The sequence below is a fragment of the Biomphalaria glabrata genome, chromosome 1 (genome assembly GCF_947242115.1).
Source record: "Biomphalaria glabrata chromosome 1, xgBioGlab47.1, whole genome shotgun sequence".
In the NCBI taxonomy this organism is placed as follows: Eukaryota; Metazoa; Mollusca; class Gastropoda; family Planorbidae; genus Biomphalaria; species Biomphalaria glabrata.
This window is the reverse complement of record NC_074711.1, coordinates 55,487,767-55,509,631: the sequence shown is the minus strand read 5'-3', so window position 1 is coordinate 55,509,631 and position 21,865 is coordinate 55,487,767. Positions and strand designations below refer to the sequence as shown.

Sequence of the window (21,865 nt, the reverse complement as noted above, 5' to 3'; positions counted from 1 at the left end):
TTAAGCGCTGCTATACTCATAGACCTTCAAACAATTATGTCCCTCAAACTAAAGGCGAGGAAGCCTCTGTGATCCCAATTAGATGAGTTATCACCCTATGATTTTTAAAATATTTTGTGAACAAATATGGTGACAATATTCAAACTTTAATGCTTTGTTTTGAACTCATATGTACTACTAGCCTGATATGGCCCGCGGGTCTTAGTTTGTGTATCACTGATGTAGTGCCATGTTCCCTTACATAGCTAGTATAAAATACTGATACTGTTTAAATGGGTTTACCCGATTTCTAAAAGTTTCGTTCTTCAAAAGAGATCAATTTAGATATATTTTTATTTTTAGGGCTTCTTGTTGTGGGAGACATTTAACATACACTACGGTGATGTAAGGAACATTCGTGTTGTGGGAGAGACATTTAACATACACTACGGTGATGTAAGGAACATTCGTGTTGTGGGAGAGACATTTAACGTACACTACGGTGATGTAAGGAACATTCATGTTGTGGGAGACATTTAACGTACACTACGGTGATCTAAGGAACATTCATGTTGTGGTAGACATTTAACGTACACTACGGTGATGTAAGGAACATTCATGTTGTGGTAGACATTTAACGTACACTACGGTGATGTAAGGAACATTTATGCAAAATGTGATTAAGATTGGTCCAATGGTTTCGTTTTCTATTCGAGACATCAGGCATCGTGCTTTATATATTAGATTATTTGTAAGTTGTGTTCCGAATGTTACTTTCTAAATGGGCGAACAGATGGCAGGTTACAATCTTAGCTCTCCACATTAAACACACAAATGGTTCACAAATGTTTCACTGAGACTTTCAATCTGGTGTCTTTCAACATAAGAATTTAATGTCTACAAAAAGTATTACTGTATACTTTCTATACTCTGCAGGGCAGCGGCGTAGCTGCGGTACTACCCCATTTTTTTGTTTAGGGAGACTTAATGTTTAATGTAGAGTTTTGCTAAGCGCCCTTATTTTATTCTATGATAAAAACTGAATCTGAATTCAGGGAATAATCTGGACCCTCAGTTTGGCCACTGATCATGTGCATCATAAACCAGCCTGTTATTTGATCACCCCCCCCCCCTCCATAGACCTCAGACCATTTTCCTTCAATATGAAAAAAAAAGATCAATTTAGGGTCATATTGACATAAGATTTGGGTGCAACAGGTAAAGTACATACACATAACAACACTTATACTAGCACAATTTGTAGACAGTCACGCAAACACACACACACACACACTTCCGTTTCGTTACCTTTGACCTCTATCATTAGTCCCCCCCCCCCCCCAAACCGATACTTAGATGTAACTCTGATAAATAAAAAAGCAAATATTTTGTAATGACATTTACTCTAAAAATAGAAACAGAACTATCCGTAAATACACAATCACACATACACTCGCGTTTAGAAAAACGCAACGTACATACACATGCATACACACGTGTGCATACACATTCTCACACGTATACACTTTCAGTCTCTCACACACACACAGTCTGCCCCATGCACCGTGGGGAAAAAAATCAATTAGACATACGTGTTCTTAATGTTGTTTGTGATCAAGTGACATTGTTGGCATAGCATGAACATTCTATAATTTGATTAAAAAGAGGATTAAAAAGAGGCGACAACTCTTTGTGGTTTAGACCAATGGCGAGGTCTATACGACGTGGCAGCGAGCCATTTGTCTAAACTGCCCATAGGTTGTGACGTAGACGGTCAGTGTTGAGACCTACTATAACGAATGGCCACCAGGATCACTGCGCCAAAAGTCACTCCCTGGCTGGTCAAAGAGTCAAATCAATGTTGGCAGTATCCGCGGGTGTGAAGACAAGGTCAAATAAAGAAAGGCGCTGATCACGACGGCCTTATCTTTTATGTTACAAACGTCCCCTCTAAAAAAGATGTTACGTCCAACTCTAGGCCCCTCCCTCCCCACCGACACATCCTCACCCGGACGTCCTTGTGGGAGCTGACAGCTTTTCCCTCTATCCACTTACAAGCAAGCTAACCGGAGAAGAGGAAGGGCTTGAAACTCAGTTTGAGACACACTGGTCTTGAGAATGATCTGACAAGCCCCTCTCTTGAATGTCTTATTTGTCTGTACTTTATGTGGGAATCAACTTTCAAGTAATGAGTAACACATTCAAAAGGGAAGAAAGATAAAATATTCTAGAGGCCTACTTGTAAACTACTTGCCAACATCACCCATGCTCTTGACACCGGAAATAATAGAGATTATCCTACAATGGTAGATGTACTATTTGAAGAAATCGCCCCAGAAAAACAAGACAAAACCCAGAAAAACAAGACAAAAGGTTATTTGTTTACGTAGTTGAAAACAATAAATCATGGGACATGCATACACATAGTTCTGTGGTGACATGTTGACACAGCTATTTATATTAGCAGAAGGGATCTCCCTTGTCTATGTTGACCTTTTATTTACTTTTTTTCAGAGCGAAGGCTTTTGTGTGATGCTGTCAGCTTATGTATTTTAATTGTTATTCCGTACTTTCAAGACTGTAGGCTTAAGTAGACTCTACCTTAAGCTCCTTTAAAAAAAAGATAAACAGCAAGAAACAGAAATACTAATACTGAAAGATCAAACAGTGGAGATTATTTATATACATGTATATCTGTGGTTGGTAAATAGGAATATCTGGCATTTCCCTTTGAAACTTCTCATGTGACTAAAGAAGCCAACCCTTGATACACAGCTGCGGTCACTGGTTGTGCATCTGTAATCACCAGGCACCGTTGTACTTTCACCCTTTTTCTACTTGTGGCGTGTATGCAATCATACAATTCCAGGCAATTTCTAGGACCCTTCCTTTCTGCTTCCTTTCCTTTTGGATCATTCCAGTGCATTTTGTTATCCAACTGTTGGTCATAGATATAATGAGAATATCAAACTAGAGTAAAGTTCCCCTTTCCGACCTTGTGACAGCCTTAATGATCCCAAAAGTAAAAATCTTAGTCTTTATTTTTATTATTATTATTATATCTTTTATGTAGCGCTACTTTCATGCTTATAGCATGTCCAATCTCATTTGTGGACCAGTGAGTGGGGGGGGGGGGGGGAGGGGGTATCGAGGAGTTGGTTTTCCGTGCTGCCTTCAGGCGCTCAGTAAACACAACTCTGCTCGAGTCGGGTGTCGAACCTCGAGCCCCCTTCTAGGTAGCCAAGTTCAAGCGCATTTAGCCTCTCGACCACGCTTTCCACCAGGATTCGAACCCGGGACACCCGTTTCTGAAGCCAATCGTTTTACCACTCAGCCACCGCGTCTTCATAATTAACATATAGGTTAATACAATATTAAATGAAAAAAAAATGTACTTTAAAAAACAATTTGCAAGCGACATATACTTGCTGTGACAAGTCAAAAACTCGCTGTCAGAGTCACTCAAATTTATCACAGCATTAAATATTATTTTTCATTATTTATTTATTTTATTTTAATTATTTCACCATCCTACCCCTAAATTCTCCACCCGCCCCACCTTTTCCTCTATACCAGGCTAGACTTAGCCCACCACCTTGGAGAAAACTAGGCCAGTCCTTTCATTTATCTGCCCTTGATCGGGGAAAGATAATCACACTATCTCTTTTGTCTTATCCGCCGGATGTCCGACTGACGGTCGCGGTTGACACCACCTTGAGGGGAATTCGAGTCAGTCTTTCTTTCTTCCCCCCTCTCTCCCACGTTTCTCTGTGATCTTACCGACAGGATGTCTGACAGCCGCAATGGACGCCACCTTGGTTTGAATGCAAGCTAATCCTTCTTCCCCCCCCCCCCTTTTCTCTCGCGTCTCCCTTTGATCTAAGAGATTACCCTGGTCAACACACCCCGTGATACTCCAAGGTGCGGCTCTTGTCGGATTTCACCCACGTGTAAGCTAATTCTAAGCCTAGGACATTTCCGGTGTCCGCCCGCATTTTACAGGCATATATATATAGTAAACCAACTCAAATCACCCTCTCTTTCTCATTCAAGCTGAGCTATCGAGTCTGGACTATATCACTTATTCTTTCTCCTAGAGGAATACCTGGTGGTAAGCCGAACTTAATCACAAGTTCCATCTTAATTACTCTGTGTATTTTTCCATTGGATTTTATCATGTGTATTTTGCCTAGTTCATTTATATTTAATTAGTGCATTGTGTATTTCTCACTGGCGTAAGTAGAAAACATAAACATGTCCTATGTATTTATTTATGTATTGCATTAATCTATTAATGCTACGTTGATCAATTGATCGTTGATGCAACCATGTATATATTTGTACATCTTAGTCTACTTCCTTTATCTCGGTTGACCGCCTTGATAATTTTACTAGCGCACTGATACTGCGTTTAGAGAAGATATATGAATTATCTCCCCTTTACTCATTTTACTCTAAGGAGAATTGCGCCGCTTGAAGGGACATTCAAGCACGCTCCATTGTTCTCGACCCACGGTCATATGTAAACAACCATCTGGGTCACTGACCACCGCCCATTTCACTTTCCCCCCCCCCCTTCTTTCGCTATCCACCTGTGTTGTTTATTTGAGATTATTATTTCCCCTTCTATGTACATTTTTATATTATTACGTTCTCTTTTATGTACATTTTTATATTGCTACTATCTGCCATCTATTTTCCAAATCCCATTTGTCATCATCTCCCCTTTATGCTCTAAAGCAATTTTACCAATCTGACGAATGCACCTCAGTCGAGGGCATCGATAAGATGCATGAGAGACATGTCCTAATTTGTCTTTATTTATCCGCAGCCTCCCTCAGGTGTCTGCCTATTTATCGGATCACTTACCTGCCTATTTGCCTACTGGCCTATCTATGTGCTTAGTGCTAATCAGCGCTGCACTTGCCTAGTTGCTATCAAGAATCACCTATTGCCTAGTTACTGGATCAACGATCCATTTACCTGCAGTTGTGCTTAGTGCTATTCAGCGCTGCATTTGCCTACTGAGATCTACCCAACTCTACTACTTGGCGCTATCGGCATTGCCCGCCTATTCGACAGCCCACCTGTCAAGCTATTAGGCGCGACGTCCCTATAGAGTCAGATCTGTGCGAGACGTCATAGCTACGCCAACCCTCTGCAACTCACTGGACATATCCTGTTACTCACACTGCCCACGGCAGATCAGCTCTGCCCGCAGTAACCTTGTGCCCACGGTATCCGGCCACCCGCCATACTGTGCCCACTACAGATACTAGAACTTGGGACTGAGACTCCACAAGAACTATATCGCCGGCGTCCCTCTATCCGCTAGAGCGCCACCTCCAGCTGCAGAACCTCAAGCCAGGACCCAGCCAGCTGCGACATCAACAGGACAACCAGCTAAGTCAGAGGACAAAGTGACATACTCTCTTATTATGTGCAAGAGTGATGATTAAACATAGAATATACTAGAGATAGATGCAAACCCTCCCCCTTTTTATTATTATATGTATATTTATGTAAATAAATATCCTTTATTTTAACATTTGTATCAATCTCTCATTGCTTGTCTCGTTGCGTGTCTGCTCCCGATTCATATGCTGATAAGTGGGGGTGTGATAGCATTAAAAATAATCATCCCCTAGACATAAAACGTGCCAAACACACGTCACATTTCCCCACCTGTCACATTTTGGCGAGCCCGTCCGTGGATTTAACCCATTAACACAGCAGGCACGAACAGGCAGCAATAACTAAATTCCATATCAATATTTTTCTAAAAATATTTATAAGTATCATCACTTCGCATTATCAAGAGTGTCACTTCTGTCATATTTTATTTATCACTATTATTGCATTTCATGTATAATATTTTCTTGCAGGAACTTTGTGATTAACTTAGGCAGACACCGCATTCCTTCTGCACTTTTTCCTGTAACTCATGAGCAATTGCTCTCCAGTGGCTCTTTCCTCTATTCCATTTCATACTTTTTCTAATCCGTCCTCTATTATCATGGACTCAAAAGAATTAGATTCTGAAGTTGAGGAGATTATGATACTCCTTGGATTTAAAGACCCCGAGGTGGAAGACCTCGTACGCTGGTGGATTGACAAGGAAAGAAAATCCGAGCAAGAAATGGAAGAATTGGACAAAGCCCATGAACAGGAAACACCAGAAATCAGACAGAGCTATAGCCCGCAGAGTTTGGAGCTGAACACCACACCGGCAAGACTAGACGAGGAAACAGAAAAGAGCGAAACCACAACTCATGTCCAAATTGAGTACACTGCCCAAACGGACTCAGAAGTTGCTGCTAAGGATGAAACTTTCATACCTGATATCCCTCCCCTCGACGATTCCACATTGTCTACCCAGCCAAACCCTCCTGCTCAGTCCAATAGTCCTGCAAACCGCGATGCCCCCATCCAGCCCATGCCCTCAAGCAAACCCCATCCTAGAAAGGCACCAACCCAACAACCAGCCTTGCACAAAAACTGCAACTACCCAGCGCGTAAGCCTCGTCATAACCAGAACAACCAAGCCCACCGTGACTGCAACAACAGCACGCGTGGCCACAAAACTGACCGTGCCTACCGTGACTGCAACGACAGCATGCGTAGCCACAAACCCAACCGCCAAAAGCAGCAGGCCTCACAGCACATTTCAGTAATGACCGCGGTCCCCAAACCCTCTGTGTCTAATCAGCAAACACGTACTGATAGAACAGCGGGCGACCCATACGTCATATCAACACTGACTGTGGCCCCTGAACACACTGCCCTTGGCTCTACGAAAACGGAAGTCCTACCGGCACTTCCTCACCCTGTCTCATCTTCCCCCGGGATAGAGACCATTCTGGTTAACGGGCGGTACGTCCGGTCCCTATTTGACACAGGCTGTGCGGTAAGCTCAGTTATCTGCAAAGCACTGGTTGATCCGGCTGATCTCACAGATAGAACTGTGACGATTCAGTCCCTTGATCGTGAGATTCCTCCAAAGGTTCTTCCTATTGCTAGGGTCCACGTAGAATGCAAGTACGTACATGGCACCATTGACGCAGCCGTCATGGACACGCCAGTGTACGACTTCATTCTAGGCTCCAAATATGTTCCTCTTGGAGTAGTCAACAAACCTTACTTTTCTCTGCCCGTTGGTAGATCGACGAAGCAGAAACGTGGCAGCAACCAGCAGGTTGGAAGCCCTGGTCGCCACACTGATACGCCTAGTCCCGACTCATCAGCGAAGCTCAAACCACTCCGCCCTGGCGTTGACGCTGCTAGGAAGTCACGAGTTAAGGCGTATACCCGCACTCGTGAGGGTCTACTTGACCCAGGCTACTCAGCCAAAATCATGCATCCTTTCTCTGACATTGACAGTGTCAGAATGCCCCGAGGTAAGATGAACCCTTGCTCTCGTGGACTCACTCCTCTTCATGGCTCCTCAGCCACCATTCCGAATCAACCTCTCCCTGGCATTGATAGTGTCAGGAAGTCACGAGGTAAGCCGAACCCTCGCGCCCGTGAAAACACTTCTCCCTATGACTCCTCAGCCACCATTCCAAATCAACCTCCCCCTGGCATTGATAGCGTCAGGAAGTCACGAGGTAAGCCGAACCCTCGCGCTCGTGAAAACACTTCTCACCATGGCTCCTCAGCCACCATTCAATATCAACCCTCCCATGGCATTGACCGTGTCAGGAAGCCACGATGTAAGCCAAGTTATCGCAATCGTGGGGACGTTCTCCGGCAGAACTCCACATTCTTTATCAGGCCACTCTTCCCTGACATTGATCGTGTCAGACGATACCGAGGTAAGCTGACTACTTACTCTCGTGAAGAAGCGCCTCACAGCGGCTTCGGAGGTAAGCCCCAACGTGCACGCGTGTCTTGGGCACCCCGTCTAAGCCCCAATCACCCTCCCCAATCTGCCCCAGGAAGGAATTCATACTCACCCAATCGCCCAATCTACTCTCCCAAGCAACCCCAAATGTTTCACCCAGGTGACTACATACTCAGGGACGGAAAGTAGACCACGGACAGACTTGGACAGACCCTCCTCCTGGCATGGCTACCCCTTTATTTTTCCAGATTTTTTTTTTCTAATGCTGTGATAACAACTGATCTTAAAGTTAGAGTGACATCAGTCTGCTCGCACTTTATGGATCTTTCTGCGATAGATCCATCTTGGCGGCGGCGTATGTGACAAGTCAAAAACTCGCTGTCAGAGTCACTCAAATTTATCACAGCATTAAATATTATTTTTCATTATTTATTTATTTTATTTTAATTATTTCACCATCCTACCCCTAAATTCTCCACCCGCCCCACCTTTTCCTCTATACCAGGCTAGACTTAGCCCACCACCTTGGAGAAAACTAGGCCAGTCCTTTCATTTATCTGCCCTTGATCGGGGAAAGATAATCACACTATCTCTTTTGTCTTATCCGCCGGATGTCCGACTGACGGTCGCGGTTGACACCACCTTGAGGGGAATTCGAGTCAGTCTTTCTTTCTTCCCCCCTCTCTCCCACGTTTCTCTGTGATCTTACCGACAGGATGTCTGACAGCCGCAATGGACGCCACCTTGGTTTGAATGCAAGCTAATCCTTCTTCCCCCCCCCCCTTTTCTCTCGCGTCTCCCTTTGATCTAAGAGATTACCCTGGTCAACACACCCCGTGATACTCCAAGGTGCGGCTCTTGTCGGATTTCACCCACGTGTAAGCTAATTCTAAGCCTAGGACATTTCCGGTGTCCGCCCGCATTTTACAGGCATATATATATAGTAAACCAACTCAAATCACCCTCTCTTTCTCATTCAAGCTGAGCTATCGAGTCTGGACTATATCACTTATTCTTTCTCCTAGAGGAATACCTGGTGGTAAGCCGAACTTAATCACAAGTTCCATCTTAATTACTCTGTGTATTTTTCCATTGGATTTTATCATGTGTATTTTGCCTAGTTCATTTATATTTAATTAGTGCATTGTGTATTTCTCACTGGCGTAAGTAGAAAACATAAACATGTCCTATGTATTTATTTATGTATTGCATTAATCTATTAATGCTACGTTGATCAATTGATCGTTGATGCAACCATGTATATATTTGTACATCTTAGTCTACTTCCTTTATCTCGGTTGACCGCCTTGATAATTTTACTAGCGCACTGATACTGCGTTTAGAGAAGATATATGAATTATCTCCCCTTTACTCATTTTACTCTAAGGAGAATTGCGCCGCTTGAAGGGACATTCAAGCACGCTCCATTGTTCTCGACCCACGGTCATATGTAAACAACCATCTGGGTCACTGACCACCGCCCATTTCACTTTCCCCCCCCCCCTTCTTTCGCTATCCACCTGTGTTGTTTATTTGAGATTATTATTTCCCCTTCTATGTACATTTTTATATTATTACGTTCTCTTTTATGTACATTTTTATATTGCTACTATCTGCCATCTATTTTCCAAATCCCATTTGTCATCATCTCCCCTTTATGCTCTAAAGCAATTTTACCAATCTGACGAATGCACCTCAGTCGAGGGCATCGATAAGATGCATGAGAGACATGTCCTAATTTGTCTTTATTTATCCGCAGCCTCCCTCAGGTGTCTGCCTATTTATCGGATCACTTACCTGCCTATTTGCCTACTGGCCTATCTATGTGCTTAGTGCTAATCAGCGCTGCACTTGCCTAGTTGCTATCAAGAATCACCTATTGCCTAGTTACTGGATCAACGATCCATTTACCTGCAGTTGTGCTTAGTGCTATTCAGCGCTGCATTTGCCTACTGAGATCTACCCAACTCTACTACTTGGCGCTATCGGCATTGCCCGCCTATTCGACAGCCCACCTGTCAAGCTATTAGGCGCGACGTCCCTATAGAGTCAGATCTGTGCGAGACGTCATAGCTACGCCAACCCTCTGCAACTCACTGGACATATCCTGTTACTCACACTGCCCACGGCAGATCAGCTCTGCCCGCAGTAACCTTGTGCCCACGGTATCCGGCCACCCGCCATACTGTGCCCACTACAGATACTAGAACTTGGGACTGAGACTCCACAAGAACTATATCGCCGGCGTCCCTCTATCCGCTAGAGCGCCACCTCCAGCTGCAGAACCTCAAGCCAGGACCCAGCCAGCTGCGACATCAACAGGACAACCAGCTAAGTCAGAGGACAAAGTGACATACTCTCTTATTATGTGCAAGAGTGATGATTAAACATAGAATATACTAGAGATAGATGCAAACCCTCCCCCTTTTTATTATTATATGTATATTTATGTAAATAAATATCCTTTATTTTAACATTTGTATCAATCTCTCATTGCTTGTCTCGTTGCGTGTCTGCTCCCGATTCATATGCTGATAAGTGGGGGTGTGATAGCATTAAAAATAATCATCCCCTAGACATAAAACGTGCCAAACACACGTCACATTTCCCCACCTGTCACACTTGCAACTGTTACATTCATACGAGGGGGGTTGTACTTATATTTTAAAGAAAATATTCCATATTTCGATGGATCAGCAACTATAAAATGTTTCTATGTGACAAATTTATTTTTTCGCATTTTTAACCGACAATACCTAAAATCTTACAGTTGGCAACACTGACGTATTTATGAATGAACTGCTTATAACATGTCTGTATGGCTCGAAATTTACTCCAGATTGGCTATTTTGCGTAAACCCTAAAAATTTACATTTTTGTTACTAAAATGTGCATATTAAATAATTTTTTGTTTTTTTAAACGAAAGTAAATGCAACTAAGTTTATAAGTACTCTAGTTTCATTATTTTTATTGCAATAGTGAATTTTCCTTTTAAATAGTAGTATTTTAATTAATTTGTGGATTAAAGGTTTAGAAAAAGTGCAGATGTCTCCACACAAATTCTGTTCCGGGGCCTCCACATAGTTAAATCCGGCACTGAATGACCTGCAGTTTCAATGCATTGTAAATACTGCATCAGTTTTTGGTTAAATCTTTTTATTTAAAAAAAAATTATGAATTATGCCCCACTTGTGTGCTACTCGCTAATCCTACAAGAATTATGTGCCCTTGGCTGCTAGGCCACTATCACAAAGGCCAGGAATGTTTTCATTGATCTTTCTGCTGTCACAAACATGTGGCCAGTTTTACTAGCCTCGTGATGGCCATAAGCTAAACTGGCATTTTGCGCTCTGTTGGATTTCCTGCTTTTCCTTTTTAAGAACTAAGATGAATCGGTTCATTGGAATATCAAGGATTGACAATCTTTGCCTGATAAGGGGATGAGTGAGTTTAGTTGTACTTAATAACAGAATCAATTTATACGTAATCAAACCATAACGATGACGTAGGGTTATGATAACACAAATCTGTATTATGTGAACATATTTTTTTCTTCCTATCTCGTAGTTAGGGTTATACACTTGTAAAGCGCATATAAGTTATGTTACTTTTAACAGATTCATTAGGAGTTTAAAAAAAAAAAAGGTTTAGCCTGTACCTAGGTATTTAGATGCAGTTGCTCTTTTGTTGACTGTATCTGAGTAATTCGTTTGATTCCGACAGTGAAATCTAGACACCGTCTAGTGCAGTTTTTCCCAAACTGTGTTCCGCAGAACTCTAGTGTTCCGCGAGGCCTGAATAGGTGTTCCTCGTACTACTGGAATAACTAATTAGTAGTCCTCCACGTGAATTAATCTCTCTATTAAAAAATAAGCAAAGTGTTCCACTAACTACTTTGAATGTGCGAAGTGTGCCGTTAAGGAAAAGATTTGGGAACCACTGGTCTAGTGTAACTAAGTGATGTAATTACTGACGTGGTTACTTAGAAATGTTGAGGTAAATGACGACTTCTATGGTCTATTGACATAGTTCAGGATTGACATGTCTACCGATGATGCAAGGTAACGTTATCATCATGAAATGATAATCAAGAGACAAATTACTAAAGGCAAACATTTCTTTTGAGTTCAGCTCCAACTTCGCTTCAACCCTATTTGTTTATTTGAAAGATGTTGGATGTTTCAAGTCCAAACATTCTGCAGGACGGAGGAGGATGAGACGGGCGGGGTTCCAACCCGCGGCCATTGAGATGACAGTTTTGGGCGCCTACCATACGACCATGTACTTGCCAAATTTTGCCCACTGTCAGCAGAACGCTATAGATCTAGCCCAAGAAATTACAAAGCGAAAAATGGAGTTGGATAGGACACACCTTGCGAAAACCAACTTAAAACGTTGGTAGGCACTACATTGAAATCCGATGGGAAAGAAGAAAGTGGACAGGCCCAAGGAAACCACCAGTGAAGCTGAGGATACTAGAATGACATGGGAGCAGATGAAGAAGGCTGCTTAGAACCGAGATTGGTGAAGAGGTGTGGCTACGTCCTTCTGTCCCCTGTGGATATACAGAAATAAGTCAAGGCAAACATATTAGAGCATTAAGAGAATAAATATGATAAAATAGAACTACTTCTACCGAGGTACTATGTGATGAGCCTGATTTTTAACAGATGCGTACATTACTTAATAACGTAATGGACTCGGCGTCTTGGTTAGATCTCAGTCAACTATTACCAATATGCGTGTCTACACGTAATGGACTCGGCTTCTTGGTTAGATCTCAGTCAACTATTACCAATATGCGTGTCTACACGTAATGGACTCGGCGTCTTGGTTAGATCTCAGTCAACTATTACCAATATGCGTGTCTACTCGTCATGGACTCGGCCTCTTGGTTAGATCTCAGTCAACTATTACCAATATGCGTGTCTACACGTAATGGACTCGGCCTCTTGGTTAGATCTCAGTCAACTATTACCAATATGCGTGTCTACACGTAATGGACTCGGCCTCTTGGTTAGATCTCAGTCAACTATTACCAATATGCGTGTCTACACGTAATGGACTCGGCCTCTTGGTTAGATCTCAGTCAACTATTACCAATATGCGTGTCTACACGTCATGGACTTGGCCTCTTGGTTAGATCTCAGTCAACTATTACCAATATGCGTGTCTACACGTAATGGACTCGGCCTCTTGGTTAGATCTCAGTCAACTATTACCAATATGCGTGTCTACACGTAATGGACTCGGCGTCTTGGTTAGATCTCAGTCAACTATTACCAATATGCGTGTCTACACGTCATGGACTCGGCCTCTTGGTTAGATCTCAGTCAACTATTACCAATATGCGTGTCTACACGTAATGGACTCGGCCTCTTGGTTAGATCTCAGTCAACTATTACCAATATGCGTGTCTACACGTCATTGACTCGGCCTCTTGGTTAGATCTCAGTCAACTATTACCAATATGCGTGTCTACACGTAATGGACTCGGCCTCTTGGTTAGATCTCAGTCAACTATTACCAATATGCGTGTCTACTCGTCATGGACTCGGCCTCTTGGTTAGATCTCAGTCAACTATTACCAATATGCGTGTCTACACGTAATGGACTCGGCCTCTTGGTTAGATCTCAGTCAACTATTACCAATATGCGTGTCTACACGTAATGGACTCGGCGTCTTGGTTAGATCTCAGTCAACTATTACCAATATGCGTGTCTACTCGTCATGGACTCGGCGTCTTGGTTAGATCTCAGTCAACTATTACCAATATGCGTGTCTACTCGTCATGGACTCGGCCTCTTGGTTAGATCTCAGTCAACTATTACCAATATGCGTGTCTACACGTAATGGACTCGGCCTCTTGGTTAGATCTCAGTCAACTATTACCAATATGCGTGTCTACACGTAATGGACTCGGCCTCTTGGTTAGATCTCAGTCAACTATTACCAATATGCGTGTCTACACGTAATGGACTCGGCCTCTTGGTTAGATCTCAGTCAACTATTACCAATATGCGTGTCTACACGTCATGGACTCGGCCTCTTGGTTAGATCTCAGTCAACTATTACCAATATGCGTGTCTACACGTAATGGACTCGGCCTCTTGGTTAGATCTCAGTCAACTATTACCAATATGCGTGTCTACACGTAATGGACTCGGCGTCTTGGTTAGATCTCAGTCAACTATTACCAATATGCGTGTCTACACGTCATGGACTCGGCCTCTTGGTTAGATCTCAGTCAACTATTACCAATATGCGTGTCTACACGTCATGGACTCGGCCTCTTGGTTAGATCTCAGTCAACTATTACCAATATGCGTGTCTACTCGTCATGGACTCGGCCTCTTGGTTAGATCTCAGTCAACTATTACCAATATGCGTGTCTACACGTAATGGACTCGGCCTCTTGGTTAGATCTCAGTCAACTATTACCAATATGCGTGTCTACACGTAATGGACTCGGCTTCTTGGTTAGATCTCAGTCAACTATTACCAATATGCGTGTTTACACGTAATGGACTCGGCGTCTTGGTTAGATCTCAGTCAACTATTACCAATATGCGTGTCTACTCGTCATGGACTCGGCCTCTTGGTTAGATCTCAGTCAACTATTACCAATATGCGTGTCTACACGTAATGGACTCGGCCTCTTGGTTAGATCTCAGTCAACTATTACCAATATGCGTGTCTACACGTAATGGACTCGGCCTCTTGGTTAGATCTCAGTCAACTATTACCAATATGCGTGTCTACACGTAATGGACTCGGCCTCTTGGTTAGATCTCAGTCAACTATTACCAATATGCGTGTCTACACGTAATGGACTCGGCCTCTTGGTTAGATCTCAGTCAACTATTACCAATATGCGTGTCTACACGTAATGGACTCGGCCTCTTGGTTAGATCTCAGTCAACTATTACCAATATGCGTGTCTACTCGTCATGGACTCGGCCTCTTGGTTAGATCTCAGTCAACTATTACCAATATGCGTGTCTACACGTAATGGACTCGGCCTCTTGGTTAGATCTCAGTCAACTATTACCAATATGCGTGTCTACACGTAATGGACTCGGCGTCTTGGTTAGATCTCAGTCAACTATTACCAATATGCGTGTCTACTCGTCATGGACTCGGCGTCTTGGTTAGATCTCAGTCAACTATTACCAATATGCGTGTCTACTCGTCATGGACTCGGCCTCTTGGTTAGATCTCAGTCAACTATTACCAATATGCGTGTCTACACGTAATGGACTCGGCCTCTTGGTTAGATCTCAGTCAACTATTACCAATATGCGTGTCTACACGTAATGGACTCGGCCTCTTGGTTAGATCTCAGTCAACTATTACCAATATGCGTGTCTACACGTAATGGACTCGGCCTCTTGGTTAGATCTCAGTCAACTATTACCAATATGCGTGTCTACACGTCATGGACTTGGCCTCTTGGTTAGATCTCAGTCAACTATTACCAATATGCGTGTCTACACGTAATGGACTCGGCCTCTTGGTTAGATCTCAGTCAACTATTACCAATATGCGTGTCTACACGTAATGGACTCGGCGTCTTGGTTAGATCTCAGTCAACTATTACCAATATGCGTGTCTACACGTCATGGACTCGGCCTCTTGGTTAGATCTCAGTCAACTATTACCAATATGCGTGTCTACACGTAATGGACTCGGCCTCTTGGTTAGATCTCAGTCAACTATTACCAATATGCGTGTCTACTCGTCATGGACTCGGCCTCTTGGTTAGATCTCAGTCAACTATTACCAATATGCGTGTCTACACGTAATGGACTCGGCCTCTTGGTTAGATCTCAGTCAACTATTACCAATATGCGTGTCTACACGTAATGGACTCGGCTTCTTGGTTAGATCTCAGTCAACTATTACCAATATGCGTGTCTACACGTAATGGACTCGGCGTCTTGGTTAGATCTCAGTCAACTATTACCAATATGCGTGTCTACTCGTCATGGACTCGGCCTCTTGGTTAGATCTCAGTCAACTATTACCAATATGCGTGTCTACACGTAATGGACTCGGCCTCTTGGTTAGATCTCAGTCAACTATTACCAATATGCGTGTCTACACGTAATGGACTCGGCCTCTTGGTTAGATCTCAGTCAACTATTACCAATATGCGTGTCTACACGTAATGGACTCGGCCTCTTGGTTAGATCTCAGTCAACTATTACCAATATGCGTGTCTACACGTAATGGACTCGGCCTCTTGGTTAGATCTCAGTCAACTATTACCAATATGCGTGTCTACACGTAATGGACTCGGCCTCTTGGTTAGATCTCAGTCAACTATTACCAATATGCGTGTCTACACGTAATGGACTCGGCCTCTTGGTTAGATCTCAGTCAACTATTACCAATATGCGTGTCTACTCGTACGCTAGAGTCTTCTCCTTTTTACGTAACTAAATCTTCTCGAGTGTTGTGTGAGTCATGCCGTTAGTTATTTAAGTCTCCACGTTTAACATGGACATTCTTCTATTAGAGAAATAAACATTAACTATTAATTAATTACTAACATGAGTCAGCGCAACTTTAGTTAAGACACAGCGGTTCTCAAGCTTTTAAGCCCGGTGACCCCTTTTTACAATCCCCCACTCTGCCGCGACCCCCTGCCCACACACACATACAGCAATAGAAGAATAGACAAAAACAATCCATCTTTTCGATGGTCTTAGCCGACCCCTGGCAAATCGTCATTCGACCCCCAATGGGGTCGCGACCCACAGATTGAGAACCCCTGAGTTAAGTGCTTTATTTGAAACGCGAGTGTCTCTAGAGCAGTTCCTGTGTGTTTGTGGGTATGGATAGGTGTGAGTGTGTAGGATGGGTGTACAAGTGAGCTGTGTCGCCAACCACCTTTAGTTTCCCTAATGAAAAGGCTGTTTCTTCTAGCCAACCCCGAACTGAGCCTCCAAAGTCCTTAAGACCTTTGTTTCTTCATATCACAACACTTAGCAGTACGAAGCCTCGGCGACGCGGCCGGATATGATGGGCTGACGGTGACCAAAAAAATCTTACAATTACGGGGCTGGGTGGGGCTCGGGGTGGCTGCTTCTAATTAGATTATTCTGTTTACACCACCACCACCCTCCCCCCACCAGCAGCGAATGCTGTTTTCTTCATAAGCATTGCGTCGTTCTACCATTCTCGGCCTTCAAAGAATGATGTCATTAGAATGTACTATAATTAACTCTTTCCGTAATTATTGTCCTCGTTTCGGTAGTAGAAGTCGTTTTGTTCATGTGTATTTCACTTTCCTGTTAGGGTTAAACTGCAATAACTTTTTTGTTTGTTAGAAAATGTTCTAGTTGGTATCGAATTGTAGAAAGCATGCTCTTCTTACACTACACAAATTAAAGTTTATAAATCCAGAAGTGGGGGTCAAACATTGGCATCGTCAATTAGGAGAGAGAGTTAAGGTATTGATGTAGATATAGCATTGGTGTGTTTTTTCAACTTAGCGTTAATCAAACTGTGAGTCGCGTATGACAAGGAGGCGCGAAGGCATTTTTTTTATTAAGGAAAAAAAACAACTAAATTTATTTAATTTGCATTGCAGTTATAAATCCATATTTCAATATTAATCTATTGAAACAATATTATTAAAAGAGTTTTTTTTTAAAGAGTCTTTACAGACCTTAAAACGCCGCCTGCACTGGCTCGGACATGTTCGCCGGATTGAGGACAATCGCATCCCGAAAGTCATTCTCTACGGGCAACTCGTGACTGGCTCGAGAAAAACTGGTGGCCCGCATCTCCCTTTGGTCTACCACATTTATGGACATTGGCGACTTGGTTGTCTCGTTAAAACTAATCTTTTATATTAGCTGCTCCAGAAACTACTCGACTCAATTTAAAAAAAAACAACATCCATATAAACCTAGACACTATCGGTTTCGAACTCAAGACGCATAGTTCGGTAGCCAAGTATATAATGCCATATAGTCTTAGAACTCAAGACGCATAGTTCGGTAGCCAAATATATAATACCATATAGTCTTAGAACTCAAGACGCATAGTTCGGTAGCCAAGTATATAATACCATATAGTCTTAGAACTCATGACGCATAGTTCGGTAGCCAAGTATATAATACCATATTGTCTTAGAACTGAAGACGCATAGTTCGGTAGCCAGGTATATAATACCATATAGTCTTAGAACTGAAGACGCATAGTTCGGTAGCCAAGTATATAATACCATATAGTCTTAGAACTCGCTGTGTTTCTAGCTTCGATTGCTTCTCTTGACATTGTTGGTATAAATCTTTAAATATTTCTCGGTATCTCTTGACATTGTTGGTATAAATCTGTAAATATTTCTCGGTATCTCTTGACATTGTTGGTATAAATCTGTAAATATTTCTCGGTATCTCTTGACATTGTTGGTATAAATCTTTAAATATTTCTCGGTATCTCTTGACATTGTTGGTATAAATCTGTAAATATTTCTCGGTATCACTTGACATTGTTGGTATAAATCTGTAAATATTTCTCGGTATCTCTTGACATTGTTGGTATAAATCTGTAAATATTTCTCGGTATCACTTGACATTGTTGGTATAAATCTTTAAATATTTCTCGGTATCTCTTGACATTGTTGGTATAAATCTGTAAATATTTCTCGGTATCTCTTGACATTGTTGGTATAAATCTGTAAATATTTCTCGGTATCACTTGACATTGTTGGTATAAATCTTTAAATATTTCTCGGTATCTCTTGACATTGTTGGTATAAATCTGTAAATATTTCTCGGTATCTCTTGACATTGTTGGTATAAATCTGTAAATATTACTCGGTATCTCTTGACATTGTTGGTATAAATTTGTAAATATTTCTCGGTATCTCTTGACATTGTTGGTATAAATCTGTAAATATTTCTCGGTATCTCTTGACATTGTTGGTATAAATCTGCAAATATTTCTCGGTATCACTTGACATTGTTGGTATAAATCTTTAAATATTTCTCGGTATCTCTTGACATATTAGGAAACAATAAAATATTTTTGTCAAAACTTTATTGAAACAAAGCTTATCTTATAAGGGGGGGGGGAAGAACCGCGACATCACTGCAATATATCTCAATACTACATGGATGAGCTCCCTTTTTATATAAAACTAAATTAACTGATTACCACTTATTGATTCATCATCATCATCAAACTCCATTTGAGTGAGGGCTTGAGAGGCTCAAATCCTCTCTTGCAAAAACCTTGCTGTCTTACGTAATGTATACATGTCGAAAATTGTTGGTTTCCCAGTCCCAGACCTGTCGCGACGGAGATCAGCAAGTCTGGGGCAGTCAAAAAGAATATGAGACACGGTTCCTCTTCTTGCCCGCAGCGGGGGCACCGTGAATCCAAATTTGGCCATAGCCCTGAGAAGTATGAGCCTGTCCTGCACTGTGCTATAATAGCTTTCTCAGGCCTGGACAGCCTCCACCACGGGTAAGTGCGGTCAGGGCGCTTCATGCGCTCCCAGACTCCACGGGCTTTTTGGGACTTGTCCCAGCACTCAAACAGCTTTTCCATTTCTGTTTATTGAAACTGAACTAATCAGCCGCCGCCCTAGAGACTAGTGAAGAGTCAAGCCATTAAAATCTGCGGGCTCTAAACTGGTGGTTAAACAAAAGGTCTCCTGCCTCACTCCACTTTCGTGGAGTAAACCCAACACCACTAATAATTGATTAACTAGTAAGTTAATTTTTGTATTGATTTGTATGTTGTCATCGACTATGAATACTTATGCAAAATTTTATCTTGATCCTAAAATGGGAAATGGAAGAAAAAAAAGTTTACAAAACGTAATAAGAGAAATAGAATCACATATACAGCCACTTTTCTCAAGTACATTTTTGCCCTTCTTCGATGCCAAAAAATAATTCACTACAAATAATTAATTAACCAATTAGTTAATTTTTTTACCGATTCATGTTTTCTTAGGTACAATAAATAATTATGTAAGGTTTCAACTTGATCCGATAATGTGTGTTGGAGAAATGACGTGTACAATAATTGAACCAGCCAGATGGACAGAGTCGGTTTGTATAAGCTTTAAAATAATGTTCTCTCCCAGTCATTACCAACATAAAAGATGATTGTTCAATAGTTCAAAACTTTAATTCCATAATGAAACCTTCACATTTGTATAGTTACATATGTGGTGGGTTTGGCACAGAACAAACTAAATGACATGACGAAGGCAACTCGTAGGACGATTCCAAACTGTTTATTAAACACTAAAGACCTGCAGCCATACGTAAACACATGGTGTAGAACCAGGCACAAACAGGGAGTGGAGACGACGTAGGTCCAGTAACATACGGACACTACAGCGACAAGAGATGCCGGTAGAATGGACACTGCCCACGTTGTCTGCCTTTTTATGCGCGGGCCGAAGGTGCCATCTAGGGGGAAGGGTCACGTGGATATCTGGGTGGCCGGTGTGGCCTAAAAAAGTATCCACTCCACTACATATACAATAGAGAGCCTTTTTAACCACACAGCATACATCTAACTTCGTGTGCTGAGATTACCCCATATTACTCATTTTACTCTAAATTACTCATCTTACAGCAGATTACAGATCTTACAGCACATAACAGGTCTTACAGCACATTAGAGGTCTTACAGCACATTACAGGTCTTACAGCAACATTACAGGTCTTACAGCACATTACAGGTCTTACAGCACATTACAGGTCTTACAGCACATTACAGGTCTTACAGCACATTACAGGTCTTACAGCACATTACAGGTCTTACAGCACATTACAGGTCTTACAGCACATTACAGGTCTTACAGCAACATTACAGGTCTTACAGCACATTACAGATCTTACAACACATTACAGGTCTTACAGCACATTACAGGTCTTACAGCACATTACAGGTCTTACAGTACATTACAGGTCTTACAGCACATTACAGGCCTTACAGCAACATTACAGGTCTTACAGCACATTACAGGTCTTACAGCACATTAGAGGTCTTACAGCACATTACAGGTCTTACAGCACATTACAGGTCTTACAGCACATTACAGGTCTTACAGCACATTACAGGTCTTACAGCAACATTACATGTCTTACAGCACATTACAGGTCTTACAGCACATTACAGGTCTTACAGCACATTACAGGTCTTACAGCACATTACAGGTCTTACAGCACATTACAGGTCTTACAGCAACATTACAGGTCTTACAGCAACATTACAGGTCTTACATCGCTTAACAGGTCTTACAGCAACATTACAGGTCTTACAGCACATTACAGGTCTTACAGCACATTACAGGTCTTACAGTACATTACAGGTCTTACAGTACATTACAGGTCTTACAGTACATTACAGGTCTTACAGCACATTACAGGTCTTACAGCACATTACAGGTCTTACAGCACATTACAGGTCTTACAGCACATTACAGGTCTTACATCGCTTAACAGGTCTTACAGCAACATTACAGGTCTTACAGCACATTACAGGTCTTACATCGCTTAACAGGTCTTACAGCACATTACAGGTCTTACAGCACATTACAGGTCTTACATCGCTTAACAGGTCTTACAGCACATTTGCACTTATTACTCCTCTTTATTTTACAATTAACTATGTATCTTGCAGAACAACATTCATCTTACCAAAAGTAATTATTTTAGTAATGCTCATATTATCACTCAACACGCATTACACTATCCGGTACCATTCTTATCTCAATGTACTTACCTGATCTCTTAAGAATCTATCTTATCTCTCGTTACCTATCTTATCTCTCGTTACCTTTCTTATCTCTCGTTACCTATCTTATCTCTCGTTACCTTTCTTATCTCTCGTTACCTATCTTATCTCTCGTTACCTATCTTATCTCTCGTTACCTATCTTATCTCTCGTTACCTATCTTATCTCTATCTTATCTCTCGTTACCTATCTTATCTCTCGTTACCTATCTTATCACTACCGAATCTAACCCCATTTTGAGTCAACGTGGTCGACATTTTCCCTA

At 42.0% G+C, this 21,865-nt stretch overlaps 1 protein-coding gene across 8 annotated transcripts in view; it reads left to right on the top strand.

Moving 5' to 3' along the window:
* LOC106078699 (uncharacterized) overlaps positions 1–21,865 on the top strand; it is a 104,914-nt gene that overhangs the window by 21,642 nt on the left and 61,407 nt on the right. The gene's annotated exons all lie outside the window — the stretch shown is intronic.